Source organism: Stylophora pistillata, chromosome 5, assembly GCF_964205215.1.
Source record: "Stylophora pistillata chromosome 5, jaStyPist1.2, whole genome shotgun sequence".
NCBI classification, from domain to species: Eukaryota; Metazoa; Cnidaria; class Anthozoa; order Scleractinia; family Pocilloporidae; genus Stylophora; species Stylophora pistillata.
Window position 1 is genome coordinate 25,393,394 of NC_142523.1, and position 21,707 is coordinate 25,415,100.

A 21,707-nucleotide genomic window follows, 5' to 3' on the forward strand; every position below is an offset into this window, starting at 1 on the left:
TAATCTGTTCATTCTTCCTTTTCTCCCTGCGTTCCACCATGTATTTGATGGACACATCAGGACGGCTAGGATGTAAGTGCCAACTTTCTTTACTTTGTTTTTGGCATAGTGTTAGTAAAAATTCCAAATCAAGTTCAGGTCAATTCTTTAGATGATTTGTACATGTTACTTTTATTATTGATTTTGTGTATCTTTATTTCTCTTCTACTTCTTGGAGTGGGTGGCACAGTCATATTCATCCTAAGTGATTGTATTCCGCCTGTCATTCGTCATTTGAAAATATTCGCAAAATGAACGGTAGAGGGGAAGCTCGTTATGATATGAAATTATTCTTCTGTTTAATCGTTTGATTGATTTATCGTTTTGTCGTTTTATTCTTGTCAAACAATATCTATGATGGAATGATTAAGAACTCAATGATTGACAGAGTGTCAATTGAGATTCGATGTCAAAGTGAGGTCCGTTATTCGGATGAAATACATCTTCAATTACATGGCTAGCGATTGATTAAGATCAAGGGCTTTAGGCCTGTGTTAAACTGGCTATTGAAGCGGACAAGATTGGTAAATCTTTTGATCCCATTAAAACCATCCCATGGATGGTTTTAATTATCTGTGACTTTAAGGAGGCTCGAAAGGGTTTTTTTGACCGAGCGGAGAATGGATTCCAAGATACACGCAAGCAAACTACTCGTGAGAGAATTAAGCGATAGCGCGCGCGTTCTCATCCGCGGAAATGAAACCCTGTTTTGTGCTAAGTTTAAAGGTCGTGACGCTCTGAAAGATGACAGAGCCCTTCGAAAATTTACTTTCACTGGTCCTCTGCAAATCAATGAACAAGTGGTGACCCATGGTGAATGTGTATCGGCGAATGAGGCCTTCGATGAGGCTATATTCTTAGAACGACGTATTAAGACACCATGCAGACGTTTGATGGAAAGCTTAATCTTTTCCCAAGCATTGTCCAGAAGCTGGCAGATGCTGGTCTTTCTTATCGTAAACTACAATCTCTGTACGAGAAATTCAACTCCAATGGCCTGTATGGTATACTTGCATTGGCGCAACAGCAACATTCACTTGTCGCCATAAATCGAATTTCGCAAGAGTGACCTCAAACAAGAGAATTCTCTCCGAAATACTTTCACATTTCCTACACTCGTAACGGGAAGCAGTCTGACACTCAATTGATAATTTTTTTCAAGAATGTGTAAAATCACAAAAGGGGTCAAGTCCATTTTCAGAACTTTTTCTTACGGGTTGCCTTTCCCTTCCCTGAAGACATCGTTTGATCATGCGGAGGCGGACTCGTCCTCTCGAACATGAGCCACTGAGTCAGCAGTATCATTTAACACGCATTACCGACGGTAAAGTGTGACCTAAAATTACGAAAACCGGAAATAAAGCCTGCTAAGTTGATGAGCTAGTATCTCAAAAATTAGCACGGTGACCGATCTGGCTCTGATTTTCTTTTTTCATATCGCGTGTACAGATAGAGAATGTGATGATGTTTAAGAAATTTGAAAAAAAAAAAAAAAAGTTAACCGACTTGGTTTTTGAGATATCTTTAAAAAAATGAGTTTTAGAAGGTCTTTTAGCTCTACTATGTTGCCATGGCAACAGATGATGTCTGACGAACCCCCTTAAAAGATTGCCCCAAAATAGTGCTATGCATATGTCAAGTCATTATCCTGATGATAAGTTTGACAGTCCTGATATCTCTTACTGATTGGCACTTGCTGTTAATCGTGGAAAACCCTTTTGAGCCTCCTCAAAGTAACCTTTTTTTGTGGCAAGGTAATTCCAGCGCTTTTGGCGACAAACACACGAATACGTTCTTTGATAAAAGGTTGCGATATGCGTATTTAAGTTAAGTCGACCTGATTTTGCTTGCTCGGTCAAGATTGCTCCATGTTAACTTTTTCCCTTTGGGTGTACACATGGGTTTTTTCATAGAATACTCTATCCATGAAAAATAAAAATGATAAAAAAAAAGGATAAATAGAAAAAGGGGAACAGAAAACTACACATAAACCATTTTATAATACAGTTTAGACCTTAAATACCAGTTATCGAAGGTTTCTTTTTGTTGTTTTTCGCAGTGTTCTGGTCGAGCTGCGTGGAAAGAAATGGTTTTGCGCCTTATTTTGATCTAATAGCACCACCTCTCAGAAAATCGATGTCAGTGATTATATTATAGCTCACTAAACACACTTGCTTCAAAACCTGCGTGTAGTTATGGGTTTATTGAACTTGTGTGGCTTATAATCGGAATTGAATTTCAAAATGAAATGGTAAAACAAGAGGCTGGTTTGCGATGCGCTGCATAAATTGATCGGTGATCATCTCTGAGTTGTTTATTTAGTCGATCTCTGACTTAACTTGACACAAACGCTTACACGTGTTCGTCCGTGTTTTTTTCGTTTTCCATAATTACCACGTTTTGGATACGCGGTACAAAAAATGAAAAAAATGGCGGACTACGCGGTCGTCCTGGGTTGAGCTGCACCTAAGCCTGGCTTGTCTGTACTGGGGTTTTGTTCTAAGAACGCGGCTGTCATAAAGTAATCCGTAGTTGTCGCTCTGTGCTGTCTGATTACGCATGCCTTGAGGTTTTTGTGTTCATGGATTCAAAAAATAGGGAAGAAAATCAAAATATAGGTGACCCTCGTACGCTATATCACTTTTCAAGGAGCCATTTGACATCTTTTTATCCTATCAGAACATGGTGACTAAGAAAAAAAATTGCGCCTTTTCTCTTTCCTTTTTATTTGATGGAGGGTACTTCTCAATTGCCGTCGTACACCTTGCGATACAAAACAAATAAACAATGAATAAAGGCTGATAGTTTCGACGGAAACTGTTTGGGGCTGCGTCGGTGGGACTAACGAAATAATTTCGATATATCAACAAAGTTGAAATGGTAAATTGGCCACCGTAACGATTAAAAAAGCTGACGTTTCGAGCGTTAGCCCTTCGTCGGAGCGAATGACGAAGGGCTAACTTAAAAGAAGTAGAAAATCATCCATGCAGAACAGTTTCCTTTTTTGTTATTATTTGCCTTTTTCACTTAAAGTTCTTGTCTGCACCTGATTACTCTGGTACATTTACTTTCTTCTTTTCTTGTTTTCCTCATTTTCCTTTTAACCTGGCACATTGGACCGCAAATTTGACAAATCAGTCTGTAAGTAACATTTACGTTCCTTAATAGTTATTAGTTACGATGATGGTATCTATTGGATTTGAATTATTTGAAGCAAGTTGATTATCAACAAGTGAAATACGCGCAGAACCTGTCTTCCTTTCCGTACCTGATAATTGAGTTTTATTTATGAATTGTAGTTGGTGTGCTAATGTGCTTTCTCTCTCTCTAAAATTCCTAATCCTCGCGAAAAATAATTGTTGTGAAGGCGACACTTTCTAACCAGTTCAGATCTTTTGTTTAGCAAGCTGGCATTGCGATTGCTTATGTTTCATTAAACAAATTGACATTGATTTAGCGTAGCCTAGACTTTTATTGAAGACGATATTCATCCCCATAGTAGTTAAAATGTTGTGGAATCTCGAAGCGCAGCTGAGTGAGTCCACAATAAATATCGACATCACTTAAAAGATTATTAGTGTGCGTGCCACGTTGACTTGAGTAGCGTTGTCTGTACTCATATCGACAATGGCGAATTGGCCGATCAGATTGCGGCATTATTGCCAACTGTGGTAAAAAGCTCCTTATCGTGATCAGTAATAGAAAGCGCAATTCCAACCGAACAGGATTTTCCTTATTGAATTAATTAAGTTAAACTTTAAGCGCACAATTCTACTTGCGTAGAAAACTCTCCTATCTGGTGATCACCGAGTATGTGAAACTTGAGTTATCTAAAGTCGATGTTTTTTCTCAGCGTATCTATCAGAGCGCCTTAGGACAAGTGAAACAACCTACGCAGAGTATATTCAACCACTTAAAAGAAGTAGAAAATCATCCATGTAGAACAGTTTCCTTTTTTGTTATTATTTGCCTTTTTCACTTAAAGTTCTTGTCTGCACCTGATTACTCTGGTACATTTACTTTCTTCTTTTCTTGTTTTCCTCATTTTCCTTTTAACCTGGCACATTGGACCGCAAATTTGACAAATCAGGGAGTAAGTAACATTTACGTTCCTTAATAGTTATTAGTTACGATGATGGTATCTATTGGATTTGAATTATTTGAAGCAAGTTGATTATCAACAAGTGAAATACGCGCAGAACCTGTCTTCCTTTCCGTACCTGATAATTGAGTTTTATTTATGAATTGTAGTTGGTGTGCTAATGTGTTTTCTCTCTCTCTAAAATTCCTAATCCTCGCGAAAAATAATTGTTGTGAAGGCGACACTTTCTAACCAGTTCAGATCTTTTGTTTAGCAAGCTGGCATTGCGATTGCTTATGTTTCATTAAACAAATTGACATTGATTTAGCGTAGCCTGGACTGTTATTGAAGACGATATTCATCCCCATAGTAGTTAAAATGTTGTGGAATCTCGAAGCGCAGCTGAGTGAGTCCACAATAAATATCGACATCACTTAAAAGATTATTAGTGTGCGTGCCACGTTGACTTGAGTAGCGTTGTCTGTACTCATATCGACAATGGCGAATTGGCCGATCAGATTGCGGCATTATTGCCAACTGTGGTAAAAAGCTCCTTATCGTGATCAGTAATAGAAAGCGCAATTCCAACCGAACAGGATTTTCCTTATTGAATTAATTAAGTTAAACTTTAAGCGCACAATTCTACTTGCGTAGAAAACTCTCCTATCTGGTGATCACCGAGTATGTGAAACTTGAGTTATCTAAAGTCGATGTTTTTTCTCAGCGTATCTATCAGAGCGCCTTAGGACAAGTGAAACAACCTACGCAGAGTATATTCAACCACTTAAAAGAAGTAGAAAATCATCCATGTAGAACAGTTTCCTTTTTTGTTATTATTTGCCTTTTTCACTTAAAGTTCTTGTCTGCACCTGATTACTCTGGTACATTTACTTTCTTCTTTTCTTGTTTTCCTCATTTTCCTTTTAACCTGGCACATTGGACCGCAAATTTGACAAATCAGGGAGTAAGTAACATTTACGTTCCTTAATAGTTATTAGTTACGATGATGGTATCTATTGGATTTGAATTATTTGAAGCAAGTTGATTATCAACAAGTGAAATACGCGCAGAACCTGTCTTCCTTTCCGTACCTGATAATTGAGTTTTATTTATGAATTGTAGTTGGTGTGCTAATGTGTTTTCTCTCTCTCTAAAATTCCTAATCCTCGCGAAAAATAATTGTTGTGAAGGCGACACTTTCTAACCAGTTCAGATCTTTTGTTTAGCAAGCTGGCATTGCGATTGCTTATGTTTCATTAAACAAATTGACATTGATTTAGCGTAGCCTGGACTGTTATTGAAGACGATATTCATCCCCATAGTAGTTAAAATGTTGTGGAATCTCGAAGCGCAGCTGAGTGAGTCCACAATAAATATCGACATCACTTAAAAGATTATTAGTGTGCGTGCCACGTTGACTTGAGTAGCGTTGTCTGTACTCATATCGACAATGGCGAATTGGCCGATCAGATTGCGGCATTATTGCCAACTGTGGTAAAAAGCTCCTTATCGTGATCAGTAATAGAAAGCGCAATTCCAACCGAACAGGATTTTCCTTATTGAATTAATTAAGTTAAACTTTAAGCGCACAATTCTACTTGCGTAGAAAACTCTCCTATCTAGTGATCACCGAGTATGTGAAACTTGAGTTATCTAAAGTCGATGTTTTTTCTCAGCGTATCTATCAGAGCGCCTTAGGACAAGTGAAACAACCTACGCAGAGTATATTCAACCACTTAAAAGAAGTAGAAAATCATCCATGTAGAACAGTTTCCTTTTTTGTTATTATTTGCCTTTTTCACTTAAAGTTCTTGTCTGCACCTGATTACTCTGGTACATTTACTTTCTTCTTTTCTTGTTTTCCTCATTTTCCTTTTAACCTGGCACATTGGACCGCAAATTTGACAAATCAGGGAGTAAGTAACATTTACGTTCCTTAATAGTTATTAGTTACGATGATGGTATCTATTGGATTTGAATTATTTGAAGCAAGTTGATTATCAACAAGTGAAATACGCGCAGAACCTGTCTTCCTTTCCATACCTGATAATTGAGTTTTATTTATGAATTGTAGTTGGTGTGCTAATGTGCTTTCTCTCTCTCTAAAAATCCTAATCCTCGCGAAAAATAATTGTTGTGAAGGCGACACTTTCTAACCAGTTCAGATCTTTTGTTTAGCAAGCTGGCATTGCGATTGCTTATGTTTCATTAAACAAATTGACATTGATTTAGCGTAGCCTGGACTTTTATTGAAGACGATATTCATCCCCATAGTAGTTAAAATGTTGTGGAATCTCGAAGCGCAGCTGAGTGAGTCCACAATAAATATCGACATCACTTAAAAGATTATTAGTGTGCGTGCCACGTTGACTTGGGTAGCGTTTTCTGTACTCATATCGACAATGGCAAATTGGCCGATCAGATTGCGGCATTATTGCCAACTGTGGTAAAAAGCTCCTTATCGTGACCAGTAATAGAAAGCGCAATTCCAACCGTACAGGATTTTCCTTATTGAATTAATTAAATTAATTTTTAAGCGCACAATTCTACTTGCGTAGAAAACTCTCCTATCTGGTGATCACCGAGTATGTGAAACTTGAGTTATCTAAAGTCGATGTTTTTTCTCAGCGTATCTATCAGAGCGCCTTAGGACAAGTGAAACAACCTACGCAGAGTATATTCAACCACTTAAAAGAAGTAGAAAATCATCCATGTAGAACAGTTTCCTTTTTTGTTATTATTTGCCTTTTTCACTTAAAGTTCTTGTCTGCACCTGATTACTCTGGTACATTTACTTTCTTCTTTTCTTGTTTTCCTCATTTTCCTTTTAACCTGGCACATTGGACCGCAAATTTGACAAATCAGGGAGTAAGTAACATTTACGTTCCTTAATAGTTATTAGTTACGATGATGGTATCTATTGGATTTGAATTATATGAAGCAAGTTGATTATCAACAAGTGAAATACGCGCAGAACCTGTCATCCTTTCCATAACTGATAATTGAGTTTTATTTATGAATTGTAGTTGGTGTGCTAATGTGCCTTCTCTCTCTGTAAAATTCCTAATCGTAATAAAAATAATTGTTCTCAAGGCGACATTTGGAGCGATTGCAGAATACCCTTCCACTCACGCTTGTTATAAGTGGACTGCTCCCGCGGTCCGCAGTCCCGTTGTCGTTGAATGAAATTTGTTATAGGGCAAGGAGTAGGATGAACTGCCACCGCGGTCCGCAGTCTCGTTGTCGTTGAATGAAATTTGTTATAGGGCAAGGAGTAGGATGAACTGCCACCGCGGTCCGCAGTCCCGTAGTCGATGAATGAAATGTGTTCAGATGGGCAAGGAGTACTATAAACTGCCACCGCGGTACGCATTCTTGTTATCTTTGAATTAAATTTGTTAAAGGGCAAGGAGTAGGATGAAATGCCACCGCGGTCCGCAGTCCCAGGGTCGATGAATAAAATTTGCGCAGAAAAATATAAACAAAAGGATACTAAATTGATGTCACGAAATTAGCCCGAGTTGTTAAAGCCTTTTTAAAAGGATAATAGCCTATCCGCCCAAAAGTCGCAAGTTATTCCATCAATAGCCTTTTTACTCTCATCGGACAAAGGCGGAACGTGTGCGAGCGGCTCTCGGAAATGCATTTTGTGAGCCCTCGTGGTAAAAATGCCAGCGACTACCCCCATTTAAGAAAGGCAAACTCTCTTCCGTTGTCATTGAGAAGTTTTAATGGCGTTCCGCAGTCCCGTAGTCTATGAAAGAAATTTGTCTAACTCTTCTAAGATGCTTAAACGTAATGATTATTTTTAGCTGAGGGAAAACCAAAACCCTTAAAAGAAGATAAAACCCTAACACTGGATGAAATAATGGATTTGAACAAATTTGGCTCTAGGTCAAATGTGAGACAAATCTGACTTTACATTTTTGTCCTGGTCGCAAAGACTTCAAATGGGTGACAAATATGTTATCGTATTTGTCCGTGATAAATGCAAGACAAATATTGTTTAAATATGAAGCCATATTTCATTCAAGGACAAATATTAGACAAAACAGACAAATGTGTTCAACATCATACGAACCCTATTTTACCCCACGGAGACGTTTTTTTTCACTCGCGTCCCCCGTTGGGTGATCTATTCAGTTCCCCTACTTTGTATCTCTAGGGAGATCACTAAGATTTGGGCATTTTTTGTCTGGATCAAAAGTGTGATTTTTATTAAAACAAACTAAATATTGGTAGAGGCTCGTACAAGGAATTGCGTGACTTGACCGGTGCAAGCCATACAGTTGCCTGAACTGACTGTTAACTTCTGCGGTACTGTTCGTATTTTATTAGTAGAAACCCAAGCCAATGTCCCCCATTAGCCTGTCGAAAAGAAGAGAAATGTTATTGTGTTAAAAGTAAATAAAAAAGATAGAACAAGGGATAGGGACAGGGCTAAATCTGCACTGAGGTATTCCTCATGATCCTCAAAACTATCGTAGGATTCCAAGCCGTGTACTTCAGAATCTCTCTCGACGTCGCTAGCGCTATTGTCACTTTCAGAGGCAATTTCGAGATGTCTCGATCGGGTACCTCAACTGAAAAAGTCATCACAGTAACTGCAGTAATAACTCTTTTTCCCTCCTTTTCGAATTGAGAAAAGATATTGAGCTAACAAATGACGAGAACTGACGAGCATTACAGTAACATTTGCCGCTGCACTCCGGTCCGCAAAAAAAATATGCAAATTTTCGGAAGTGCATGCGCAGGTAATCCCTAAAGGCCCTCGCGCGACGCTTTGTGTAATTCGAATTCTTCGACATTAACATAATCGGCGGGATTTCGAACGTCACTTCAAATTTAAAGCGTCTTTCGTCCAAGTGTCACGTCTTCGTTGAAGCAAGCCTTTAACCAAAAGTTACTCCGCAGTTTTGTAATATGTCTCACAGAAACAGATCGAGCAATGCAGGGATTGATTTTGACGAGCTTTCCGAGTCACCGCTAACGTCTGGGCACTTTCACCGTCGAACGGTAAGCTTTTACCTGTATTAATTAAACGTGGGTCAGTAAGACAGGTCAGCAATTCACTCGTTTTGTTCTTTGAATATTTAGACAACTCCAGGGACAACTGCAGTCGTTCCTCGAGCGCAAGACCGTCCGCGGATTTCCATCGAGAGATCTCGATCTGAAAATCATATCCGTCGTGATTTGCAGCTTGACAGTAATGGTGATTCAGAAGAGACCTCGCCAGTTTATCAGCCAGTCGCCTCCACTCTCTTGCCTTCAATTGTGCCATCTTCCTCCTCATCGAGGAGCCGATCAACTCCAGCCACCACGCCACTGTCTCATGTAAACGCTAGAGCGAGTTGTTCCGACCACGAAGGGCAGTTTGACGCACTTCAGTGAAAACTTGTTCTTACAGAAAAAATTGACGACTTACAAGGCCAACAATCAGCACCCGCAGTGGCAGAAAAAAAGGAAAAGTGAAAACCTTCCACGAGATATGGTGGTGAGTACAGTATTTTGGTTATTTGAACTTTGAGACGTCACGGTGTTGATAACAGCTTGTTGATAACAGCTTGTTGATAACAGCTTGTTGATAACACTTTGTTGCGGATTTCATGCACATAGCCATCATAACAATAGACGGTCATTTTGTTTTTAAAGGATGAAATTTATTGTTGAGTTATTGTAGTATGTAGTTTTAAAGGAGCTATGTCATGATATTTTAAGCCATTTTGCTGATGTACAAAAGTTACTTTCAAATTTAGTTTTCTAAGTTAGAAAAACACCAAAGAGGTAACAATAAACCAAAAAGGAACAGGGATGGTCAAGATTGGGCAAGATTGAGAATGGCAGACTTGAAAAACTTGGCCAAATTTTTAAGATGCGCTGTCTGTGATGTAAGCTGGGTTTTTTGTACATGTATGTTGGGAAAGTTCCAGAAGCTCTGGGATTTCGCTGTTTCGGGATCGTCCCAGATTTTGCCAATTTATGTTTTCATATGTTGGGAATGATTGCAGAAATCTGGCCGCCATCAGGTAAATAGAAGCACTCCCGATTTATCCCCGACCATCTCAGATGATCCGGGTATGTATGATTTTGTGTTTTCATAAAGCCCTGGTGAAATGGTGCATGATAGTCGAACTGTCATAGGTAAGTTGGGAGAATGAGAAATGCTGTGGGAATATGAGCCATTGGCCAGTGTTTAGCAAGTTTTTTGGTTCTTCCAAACTTCTACCGAACAATATATGTCTTGAGTGTTTCTATTAATTTGAGTTACAGAATACATCAACCCAAGTACTTAAAAGCTTAACATCATTTTGCTTTTCAGTTTTAATGATCACACCAACCTTGAGGTTACCCAAGCAATCGAAAGAGGTGTCAGAGCAACATCAGCTTTCAAAGAGGCTGATCCTGTTATATTAGAGTGTAAGTATAGATTAATTTTCTATAGTTATGACTATAATATTTGGTGGCTTAATAGCTGGCACATTGGACTGTGGATCAGACATTTGGGTTTGAGCATTGGCCTGGACCAGTGTGTTGTATTGTGTGTTCTTGGGCAAGACACTTTACTTCCATAGTGCCTCTCTAGCCTTTACCTTAAGCCAGCTGTGACCGAGGCAGGTTCTGATGTTGTTATTTGAACAACGAGACAGACTTATAGCCACAATAAAATTTATTTATACAGAAAAGTACAAAAGAAACAATACTGATAAAAAGCAAGGGTGATTGCAAGCAAATCCTCAGTAAAATAGGTCACTAACTTGAGGTTACATGTACTGGAGTTACTTTTTTTGTGACCAAAGGTTCTGAGCTTGTAAGTGCTGGTCTTGACACTCTGAACTACTGAGTTAAACTAACTAACTGTACTTCTTTTATAAGGAATCGAACAATAGCAGGAAATCCTCTAAAATTTTGGAAGTAAGGTGTGATCATTCTAAAGGAAATTTAGCTGCAAATCCTGTGTTTAGGATGATTTGGTTATCATAGGAAATAGTTAGGTGTGATGGTGCGACTTAAAGGAAATTTATGATGCAAATCCTGTGTGTATGGTAATTTGATTATCATAGGAAATAGTTTTTGAAGATGTAATTCTAAAATTATAACAAAAATATTGCAATGTCATGCACAATTGTGAGCCTGGTCACACAGCTATTCTGCTAAGTTTATCCATTGATGATATGATTGACTAAGAACGTGAAAATTAAGGTGTTTGCATTAATTTGTATGTACTTTGGTCACTTTTGAAGATTCTTTTGTTGGGTCCATTTATCCAATGTCAAACAAGGAAAATGAGTGCAACATTCAGACATTTTTAGTAATACTATTTTTCAGAGGTATTTTTATTTTATTCTGGACAATGATCAAGATTTGTGATATAATTTTTGAATTGCTTTTGTCACAGGTGCCTTAAAGATTTACTTTAAAACCCTCAAGGCCAAAATCAGTGGAGTTTTTAACCCACATGAGGAATGAGGGATTGCCCCAAGTGGCAAACAAGCAGGATGAAAGAGTAATAAACTCTAGGAGGAATCAAAGGGGTCACAACGTGAGTGAATGATGGTGTACCTATCCTAAACAGAAATGACTAAAAATTTTTATCACGTGACCAATTATTTTTTTGTTTTGACCAGATGTGTTGTCACTTGCATCAGTTTCAAAACTTTAGTGTCAACAACACTATAAGGAAAGTAATTAGCTATTGTGGTGATTGTTGTAAAAAAAATTTGAATTTTATAGCTTGGTAGTTAATTTTGTAGCCAAAAATAAAGCCTCAGATGCTTACAGTCAAACTGGGTATTCTTTTTATTGCAAACTTGCAAACTTTTGCCTCGTCATTGGTAATTGATTGACAGCTTGAGTCGAGCAAGTTTCAACCTGTACAAGTAAGTTGCAACTTTTGCTATCAAATTTGCTCAAGCAAGTTTCCAAGTTCCCGTTTTCATTTTGCAGTATAAAACAAGGTAATACCAGCTCTGTTTCAAAGAAACAGAGTAAATTCAGTTAGCCATCGCCTGCCTGTTTATCAAGAGACTGCGAGAAATAAGTGACGGACTTAGTTAAATTAGCAAAACCAGGAATCGTGCTTCAAAATTAAAAGTGTAAGCCATAACCTTGAAGGACAGATTTGAATTTTTAAGGAAAATTCACAGTTTGGCAATTTGGAGCTAAGTCTGTCACTAATTCAGCGCAGTCTGTTGATTAACAGCAAATATTAGGCAATATCATTCTGTTTATTTGAAACTTAGTTTGTCTTACCTGACTTTATATGGCAAAATGAAAACCAGGGCTTGAGAACTTACTCAGCAAATTCAAATTGAAAGACTCAACCTGCTCACATAGGTTGCAGCTTGCTCGACTCAGACTGTCATCAAATACCAATGTTTAGGTAGAAATTTGCAAGGTTGCCATCAAAAGAACATCTGGTTAACATTTGACTATAGAAATTTATAGTCAAACTGGTTGCCTCCTGATGGGAACTCTAGAATATTGCATTGTGATGCGAAAATATTGATTGACAGCTTGCTGAATGCAACTTGCAACTTTCACTTCAAATTTGCTAGAATAGTTTGTGAATTATTTTCAAGTTCCATTTTCCCATATAAAACAAGCTAATTGCTGATCTGTTTCTAAGAAACAAAATAAAATTGCTCAATTTTTGCCTGTTTATTAATGTAACAGACTGCAAGAATATAGCATTCAAATTGCCATTGTCAGGAAATCACACTTCAAAAGTAGTCATGTGAAATATGACTTTTTTAGTTAAATTCCTATGAAGTGAGTCTGTTGCTAATTTCATGCAGCAAACTTTCAATCAATTTTGGAACATTGCAACACAACGCTGATGAGTTCCTGTTAAAAAAAAATTACCAGCAGTTTGACAGTAATTTGTAGGATTAGCTGTGTTGGTGATGTGATCAAAGACTAATTGGTATGTTGCGATGATGTTGGGTCTTTTAATGCCTTATAAAAAGAGAACCTACTGTATTGAAACTGATAGGGCAGGCAGTACCTGAGTAGGAGTTTTTTGGAAGTAACTCCTCTTTATGAATTATAACACACTAAGTACAGTTCATGTGAAAATGTTTTATCGAGATTGTCCTGCTGGCAGGAGTGTTGTAAAGACTTAAAATCAATGATGTTATATTTTAAACTTTCCTTGTAGCTTTTCCCCATTATTGAGGTTATATTCTGTATCACATATATGGTATATATATAAGTGTACAGGGGCTGATTAAATACATTTATTTATTAAATGCTAATTTCCTTTAACAGAAATGGTTTTGTTTGTACATAAAGGAGAAATGTTAGATAAATTTTCCATTTACTATACATTTATGTGTGTTGATTTTAGTCAGAAGTGTGGGTGTGAGATGACTGGATGTGAGAGGATTGAATTAATCAAAGTAAATGCGATTTCCATTTTAAACTGCCACTGAAACAATGAAATTTCTGATGTTTTATTGAATGCAGTGTATTATTGGGTACTTGCAACCCTAATACTGAAATAACATGTGGAAAAAGCAATTTTGTGTAAATTGACAACAGGGTCAATGGAGGGAAGAGAATTTTGGATTATTCCATGACAAAGATGATATTTGCCCTACATTTGTCTTGAATTTGTTCTTACAAATGTCATCTTTAACGCATTTGTCCTTGTTTAGAGCAGGACAAATCATGATATTTAATTCAGATTAATACCACATTTGTCCATATTTACACCCAAAAGCTAATGCACAATTATCCTGTTTATCTTTAGGACAAATGTCATATTTGTCTTCAAGTCAAATACTGACAAATATGACAAACATCACATTTGAACCACATTTGGATTGCATTTGTCTGACGTCAAATCTGATTTTTCGCCCAGTGTAACCATAAAAAGAAGCTAATCGTTAACCCTTATAACTATTCTAAGTTGCTTAACCCTGGTCAGTATTCTTAGTGGACATGAGTAATAACCTAATTCGATTTGACAACACGGGTAAGCTATAGATTTTTAATGGAGGCTTAAGAGAAAGCTACCTAATTAGTGGTGTCGTCAACGCGCTGCAAAATTAAGAGCAATGCTTCATTTCAAACATCAGCCATAAATTTGACTTTATTTAAATTACATCGTACATTATTGAAAAAAAAGGAGATTTGTTGGATGAACTAACCTAAATTTAAAAGCACCTAAGTTGGAAAATATTCTAAAAGGAGTGGGAAAGTGACAGGCTTAAATGAATTTACATGCTTGGCGAGTTAAAAAACTTCTTAGGCACGGTCAGACACCAGAAGTTGATGAAAACGTTTGTTAAAATTACTGAAGGAAGTTATTTGACTGAAGATAATTAACTATTGGCTGAGTAATGTCTCTATGTATTGGTTTAGCCAAAACAATATGAAACTCATTACTTGTTACTGGTGCTGTGGTCGGATACGAATCTGGTTTCGACTTCACAAACACTTTGCTTGTAGCTCTAGCTCGTGGAACACGGAATTGTACTATTCTTCCAAACCCATCCGCCTGCAAGGACTCTGTGGCGCGCTCGTACTCTGCCTCAGCGATTGTTGGAGATGATCTCTTTCCATGCTTAAAGGCTTTGTACGTTACTGCCGGTCCAGGTGACAAAGGGATGCTCTCCTCGACTGAATCGCTCGTTGGTTGTTCGATCGTTTTATCTCAAAACGAATTAATGATTTCTTTGGGGAACTGGAGGAGAATAAAAGGGAGTTACACAAGAATTAAGGCATGTAAGAAAAGGATTGAATTGGGAAGAAAAACATAAACGAGTATTTTACAATGAGTGCTTTATTGGTAAAATTCAGTTACCGTAGCCAAAGACTTTCGACGGAGGGCATTCCTTTCTAATGAAGGCAAAATGCGACTTAATAGTAAAATATGTTGCTTTAAAATAAACTTCTGTTGCTTTACCTGACATAAGATTCCCTTCTGAGTCTCAAGATGGTTAACGAAGACTGAGGCATTCTCCAGTGTTGACTTGCTTATTTTGGTTGGAGGTTCCGTGGAAGGGACGCCAGCGAGCAGTTCGGCTATGACGTGATTGAAGACGTGTAGGGCTGTAGCTAGGCGGGGGATAAGTTCTGGTGTCTTGGATTTTGGAGGCACTGTGCCGTCTTGAATTGCTTCATTTACCTCTGCGACAAACATGTCAAGGTTTTCTCGCACAATGGCGATTGCGTCGTCCTCAAAGGTGTAAACTGTATTGTTGGCAATATTATTAATAGTCAGAAAGATTTCCTCGAAATCGCTCATGACTTCGGTTGATAGGTAGTCTTTAGCAGCCTCCATTTCGGAAAGCGGTAAGCCTTAAAGCTAGAGGAGTTGCAAATAAAACTCGGTCGATTAAACCGTGGCCATGGTCCATCTTTGCGATGAGCTTGGCGGCGTTTAACAATTGTGTTGAGCCAAGGATGGTGAAAGCAGTGTTAGGCGGTATTAGTCTCGTGTCTTCCGTTGAGTAGTGATAGGAACAGCGCTCACCAGAGAACAGTTTGCAGAGTAGCTGGACGTCTCCTGTGGCGTTGTCCTCGTCTGACTTCATCAATTTGTTGATTCTTTCAAACACCTCCGGAGATAATAGAATGGCTTTCTTGTTCTTGGCCAGATGCTTCACCAGACCCGACGAAGTTGTTTTGCTGAGTACAGTTGAGGTTAGGTCTGAAGCTTCTAGGGAATCTTGGCTGCGCGCTGTATCGCAGACGATTTTCCTGTTGTAGAAACAAAAAGTCTTGTTTATGAAAAGGGCCCTTAAAAAATAACGGTTAAGTTAGAGTTAGCAAGAGGTTTGCAAGACTAGCCAGATACGATCTAACCCATGTAAACCGTTGCCGAACGGAGGAAAAAAATTGGAAATTTTTGGTTAAGGCATCGTAAAACCAAATATACATATTTTATACTCACCAGTCCCTGGATATCCAACAAATATGGTGAACAGGTTAAGAGGCTGCCTGTGGGTGGAAATGACTTCAACGCGGGAGTCGTTGCATGCGAGGATAAAGGCTGTTGTAGTAAGCAAAGTGGGAATAAAATAGCTTTCTGAGCTTCCAACCGATACAGCCTTATTTTTAACAAAACGGTGTATTTCGTTGTCAGCGAAGAGCTTGCTGTAAGGAAATTGTATAGAATTCAATCGTCGCTGTAAATTCACTCACGTCTGTTCGTTCTGCTTGTAAAGCTTGGAAACGGTATACATTCTTGAAGGGATTACCACGAGTATAACTAGAATATCATATCCTTGGCTTACAACAGTGAACTAAGAAAGAGGTTAACATGACTGGAATAACGTGAGCTGTTGTTTGAGACGCCGGCACTAAGATTTATGCTAGTGGTATTGTTCTGGCGAGTAACTGAAAGCAATTTTCGTTTGGTCATTATTTAAAAGTTGTTAAATCTCTGAAATTAAAATTTAAGGAATAAAAAGAATTTTGTTCTCACATTTAATAAGATATCATATCCTTAGGACAAACAAAGGGAGGCGGTTGTATTGATTAAAAAAGGTAGTTTATTGAGACATGTTTACAAGTGTGTATAGGATCGAAAAAACCTCGGCAATCCAGCAGTGGCACACAAACTCCACCTGAAGCCCAAAAACAAGACAAGGTGATGCAATGTGGCATGCCAAAGGGAAGTTATGCGCGAGATGAGAGAAAGCAGAGAAAATGGCGTTACGATGACTTGATTGTTTTACTGAACGATAAAGATAGACTTATTCAGTGGTTAATGGGAGAAGGTTTGCTGGCCAAATCTCGATTATGTTCTACTTGTGGAGGCGACATGAAACCTTGTTAATTGCGATGACCGCTTTTGTAAATATAGTAAAAAGTTTTCCACGATTAGCTTGCGCCTCCTCGGACTAAGTATGTAAGGTTTAATTTGAGATGTGTGTAATTACTATTAATAGTTCGCGTAAACGCGCGGCGATGACTGTATTTAATAGTTCGCTTCGCTGTTTGTTAATCGGTAGTTAATATTTATTAAAGTTCATAGAAAAAGAATTTCCAAAAAAATTAATCAATTTCTTTATTTTGGTTGAGGGGTTGATGCGGTCGATTCGCAACGTGCGGCGATGACTGTATTTAATGATGCGGTCGGTTTAGCAAAAGACTTGCCACTGCGGACTGCGGGAACAGCATTATTAAACACCACTGCGGGACTGCGGTGGCAATTTCTCAAGTACGGCATTTTTGTGACCGGATATTCTGCAATCTAGCCCGACATTTTCGAACCAGATCAGATCTTTTGTTCAGCAAGTTGACATTGCGATTGCTTAAGGTACATTAAACAAACTGACAGTGGTTTAGCGGAGTCTGTACTCTTATCGACAACGATATTCATCCTCACAGTGGTCAAAATGTTGTGGACTCTTCAAGCGCAACCGATTGGTCGACAACAAATATCGAGGTCAAATGAAATGATTATTTGATTGCGTGTCACGTTGGCATGAGCAGCTTTGTGTGTACTCATATCAACAACGGCAAATTGGCCGATCACATTGCGACATTATTGCCACTTGTGGTAAAAAAGTTCCTTGTAGTAACCAGTAATAGAAAGCACAGTTCCAACCGAACTAAATAACTTTTTAATCGAATTTTTTAATTAAAAACTTGAGCGTGTAATTCTGCTTTCGTAGAATACCCTTCAGTCTGATGATCGCTTAGTAGGGGAAACTTAAGTGATCTAAAATCGATAATTTCCTCAACGTATCTATCAGATCACTTTAGGACAAGTGAAACAACCTACGCAGAGTATATTCAGCTACTTAAAAAAGAAGAATATCATTCGCGCACAACAGTTTCGTTGTGTGTTATCATTTGCCTTTTTCAGTTTGGGATCATTGGCCTTTGTACACGTTAAATCTCTTACTAACACAAAAATGATTTGGCACAATGCGGTGAAAGAAAAAATGTACTATTTAGTATCGGTGTGTTCTCTTTGTACATGTGTAATCATTTTGTATCAAACACTTCAATTCAACTAACAATTTATTTTGTCGTTCTTTCCTCTTTAAAATTATGGTTTATGGACATTTTAGCGGGTAAGAAAATATTTTAATTCAGAAATCATGTTTCAAGCAATACGTTAAAAATTTGAAAATTTAACAGTACTTCCCGAAGCATTTCTCTTTATTGTTACTCTTCAAAGTGGTTTGCGATTCATGTAAATTTTGGTGAAATAAAACAATTTAACCTTCTTAGCTTTGCAAAGTATATTAAGTTTTGTTTCTCTTGTAAGTCAGTCACTATTTCTCGCTATAATCATCATCTCTTTGCCTTTCTTTTTCTTCCTTTTTTGGCAGTGAAATGTCGCTTTATCTTTTGTTAAGGAACATTAATCGTTTTCGCATGCCTGTAAATGGTTCACTTATCCGAAAACAGGAGCCCATAACTTGGAGCGTTTGACTGCTCTTTGTTTCTGTTTGCTATCTCTTGTGTCCGCAAGAGATTATGATATAAGTACAAAAATATTTTCAAAGACAAAAGTTAATTCGCATTGATAATTTCTATATTAAACCGGCTTTAAACTGACACAACATTTAAGTTTAATTATGTCCTTTTTCTATTTTATATTGTCACCGACGTGTCATTGACAAAAAAGGTCGTAAGTATCTTCTTTTTTTTTTTTTACTATTTCTCATTCATTTTCACATTTCTGACGCACCAGTCAGTCATTATGAGAGAGACACTGAGTTACTACGATTTTTCGTTATCTCTTTTTGCGAAAGAGTAGAGTTGTAAGCTTTCCTGACAATGAATCGGGCGGGCATAGTTTTCGCCTTAGTCGTCGTTTATAATTGCAACCAAGAGGAATATTTTTGCAAAGTGAACTTTTTACCAATGGTGGTTGACAATATGTCAAAGACTCTTTTTCGGTCAGACTTCCCCATTCAGTGCCGATATGATCACTATTTCAAGTACTCAACAGTTTTGGCAAGCTTTCCATTAACAAGACACTTTGTCTTAACCATACCAAGATCAAGAACTATGAAAGGAATAACAATTGTGCATCACTTAATAAAATTTCTCTCTCTTTCCATTACCTACCTTGACTGACAAACAGACCGTAAGTATGTGGTTTTTTTAATAGTAATTTTGGTGGGTCTAGCATGTCTTTTCACTGCTTTCACCACTGCAGTAACCATCATGTAATATATATTTGTATTTCCCTATAATGTACTCTTGGTAATAATAGACATTACAATTTTCGTTTCACAAATATTATTAGGAACAAATATATGGATGAAAAATAATGATCACTAGTAAACACGATATTCTGAAATTCGCCTTACTACCTAAGTTGTATTTGCCTAAAACTGCTTTGAGCCGTTTTGAACTGGCTTCTTTTAAAAATATTCATTCAGGATGAACCATAAGTAGCTAAGGATCCGGTTTCGATGGAGTGGCTCAGTTTAGGTAAAGATTTAATGCCATCTACAGAAGGCTGTGACATTGAAGTGTCATTCATTTGATACTAAGGATTTAAGTCTTGATTTTATAAATAGTTATATATCAAAACTAGCTATTGTACAGAGGCTTTGGCCGACCGATTAATGAATATCTCTTGCTAGTTAGGTAATTGCTAGTTAGGTAATTCCATTTATTTTCCTGTTCTTGATTTTTTGTTTTTGATTTTTTTTTGTTTCTATTCCATGGCCTTGGTTCTGATAAAACCATTAGAACGTAAGTACATGCTTTATTTTTGAATAAAGCATTTGTATTTTTATGGCGCCTTTACAGCGCGTTTACGTTAACTTATTGAACTGGGGTACAGGTGTTATGTGAAGGAAAAATTTTGCAGTATCTCTTAAAAAAACAACTGGATGTATTTGAGCTGAAGGTGCGTATTTTAATTTATTTCTACATGTTTTACTTTACATGCCAATTCTTCAATCACTTAGCTGGTAAGTTGAAGAAGACTTTTCTTGCGCAATTTTTATTCTTAATTTTCATGCTCAAAACGACAATTTTTTCTTTAGTGCTTAAGATCCCATTTACAATAGGATCCCGTGTGAATTACTTATTCTTTTCGGAGGCCATGTCGATTAAGTTTTAAAAAATCCAAGTTGTTGTAACCTATTGTTCCCCCCTAAGGGAACTTAAATCTAAAGGAAGCATATGGCATCCCGTGCTCGAAAATGCACTTGATAATGGATTGCTTATTCTTATTCTAAGTTAAGTTCTCGTAGCAGTGAATTAGGACGATGAAAAATCAGTTAAAGCTCTAGGAACTCATATTCAACGTAAGCAGTTGGCAGCCAGCGCTGGAAAAAGCACGCCATTATGAGAAATAGTATTTTGCATCTGATTGGCTGAGAAGTTAAAATGAAGGATTTGACGTAGTAAAACTTCAATGTGAGCCTGGATCAATACAGACACACCCATAAGAAGTTGCTTTTCCTTTTAATAGTACAGTTTTAATCAATGAAATCTACGCTGACATCCATCAGTGTGTGTAAGGCGTATTTCTGTGATTTGGTGAAGACTACCATAACTGACTTTTTATCCTCTGATCTACTTGTGCCCGCTATCGAGGAACATTCTCTTAAGTAATGCTAACGTTTTCTGCTCTGTGATAACGCCTGAATCTCGTCTAGGACCGCAAACAAAAATGTTTACGGTGTCTGACTTACGATCACTATAAATTCTGCCAGGCGCAGAGGGGAGTTAAAACCGCAAGTACTTCAAAGACTGGTCATACGACGCATAAAATCAGTCAAACTCATAACGCGAAATCGACATGAAACATGTACATTTGAACTGGACTCTGGAAAGGCAATCCATCCTCAGTAGTTTGAATGAAGTTTTTGGGGACTTATTTTCCCGCATCGCATCCTGGGAAAATGTTTCAGAAATGTAAAGTTAGGTGCCATCACTCGCTTTTTATGCGTGACTGAAACCCAATTCCTTTTTTCCTAAAATGTAAGTTAGAATTTACGATGGATTGCTATTCCCTAACTTACATTAGATTTACATCATTAACTTCTCGTCTTTTCTTATCTCATCTTTTCTTCCAAGCCGAAAGGAAAGGTAACTATCAAAATCATCCGTTCCCATTAATGAAGAACTCTCCTGTGAGTTAATATACATCATTGACTCTCTGAACCACCTGCTGATCCGCAAATTGCAATCGCAAACAGAGCAAGGGGATCTGGGGGTGAATACGTCTGACAATAACCGATCACTGTTTCTGTTAAGTGTTAAAGTCGAAAAGACGTTACTTTCAGTTTTGGTCAGTTTTAATGTATTTCTGAAAACCTAGGTCCTGTAACAAACTATATTTGTACGTGTGATCATCATCAGATGTCAGTCATGTTAGGACTGATCGTTTGTTGTAACAAACCCTGTTATTTTATTTTACTTCAACGTAAAAGAAAAATAAGACAAACCAAACAAATTGGTTAGAATAGAAGTGAATTAACGATTTTTTTAAAATTATTTTTCTCTTTCATGGCATACTTTCATGATTTATAAGCGGGTGAGTACAACATGTTCAGCTAGTTCATGAAACTTATGATGCGGTTGTCAAGTAATTCAGCGTTATATTAAGCCACTCATTTACTTATTGTATGTGCAATCTTTCTTTTTATGTTCA

At 37.6% G+C, this 21,707-nt stretch overlaps 1 pseudogene; it reads right to left on the reverse strand.

Annotated features, from left to right (window-relative positions):
• Window positions 1-14,414: 14,414 nt before the first annotated feature.
• LOC148731024 (uncharacterized) lies at window positions 14,415-15,483 on the reverse strand (annotated as a pseudogene).
• Window positions 15,484-21,707: the final 6,224 nt, after the last annotated feature.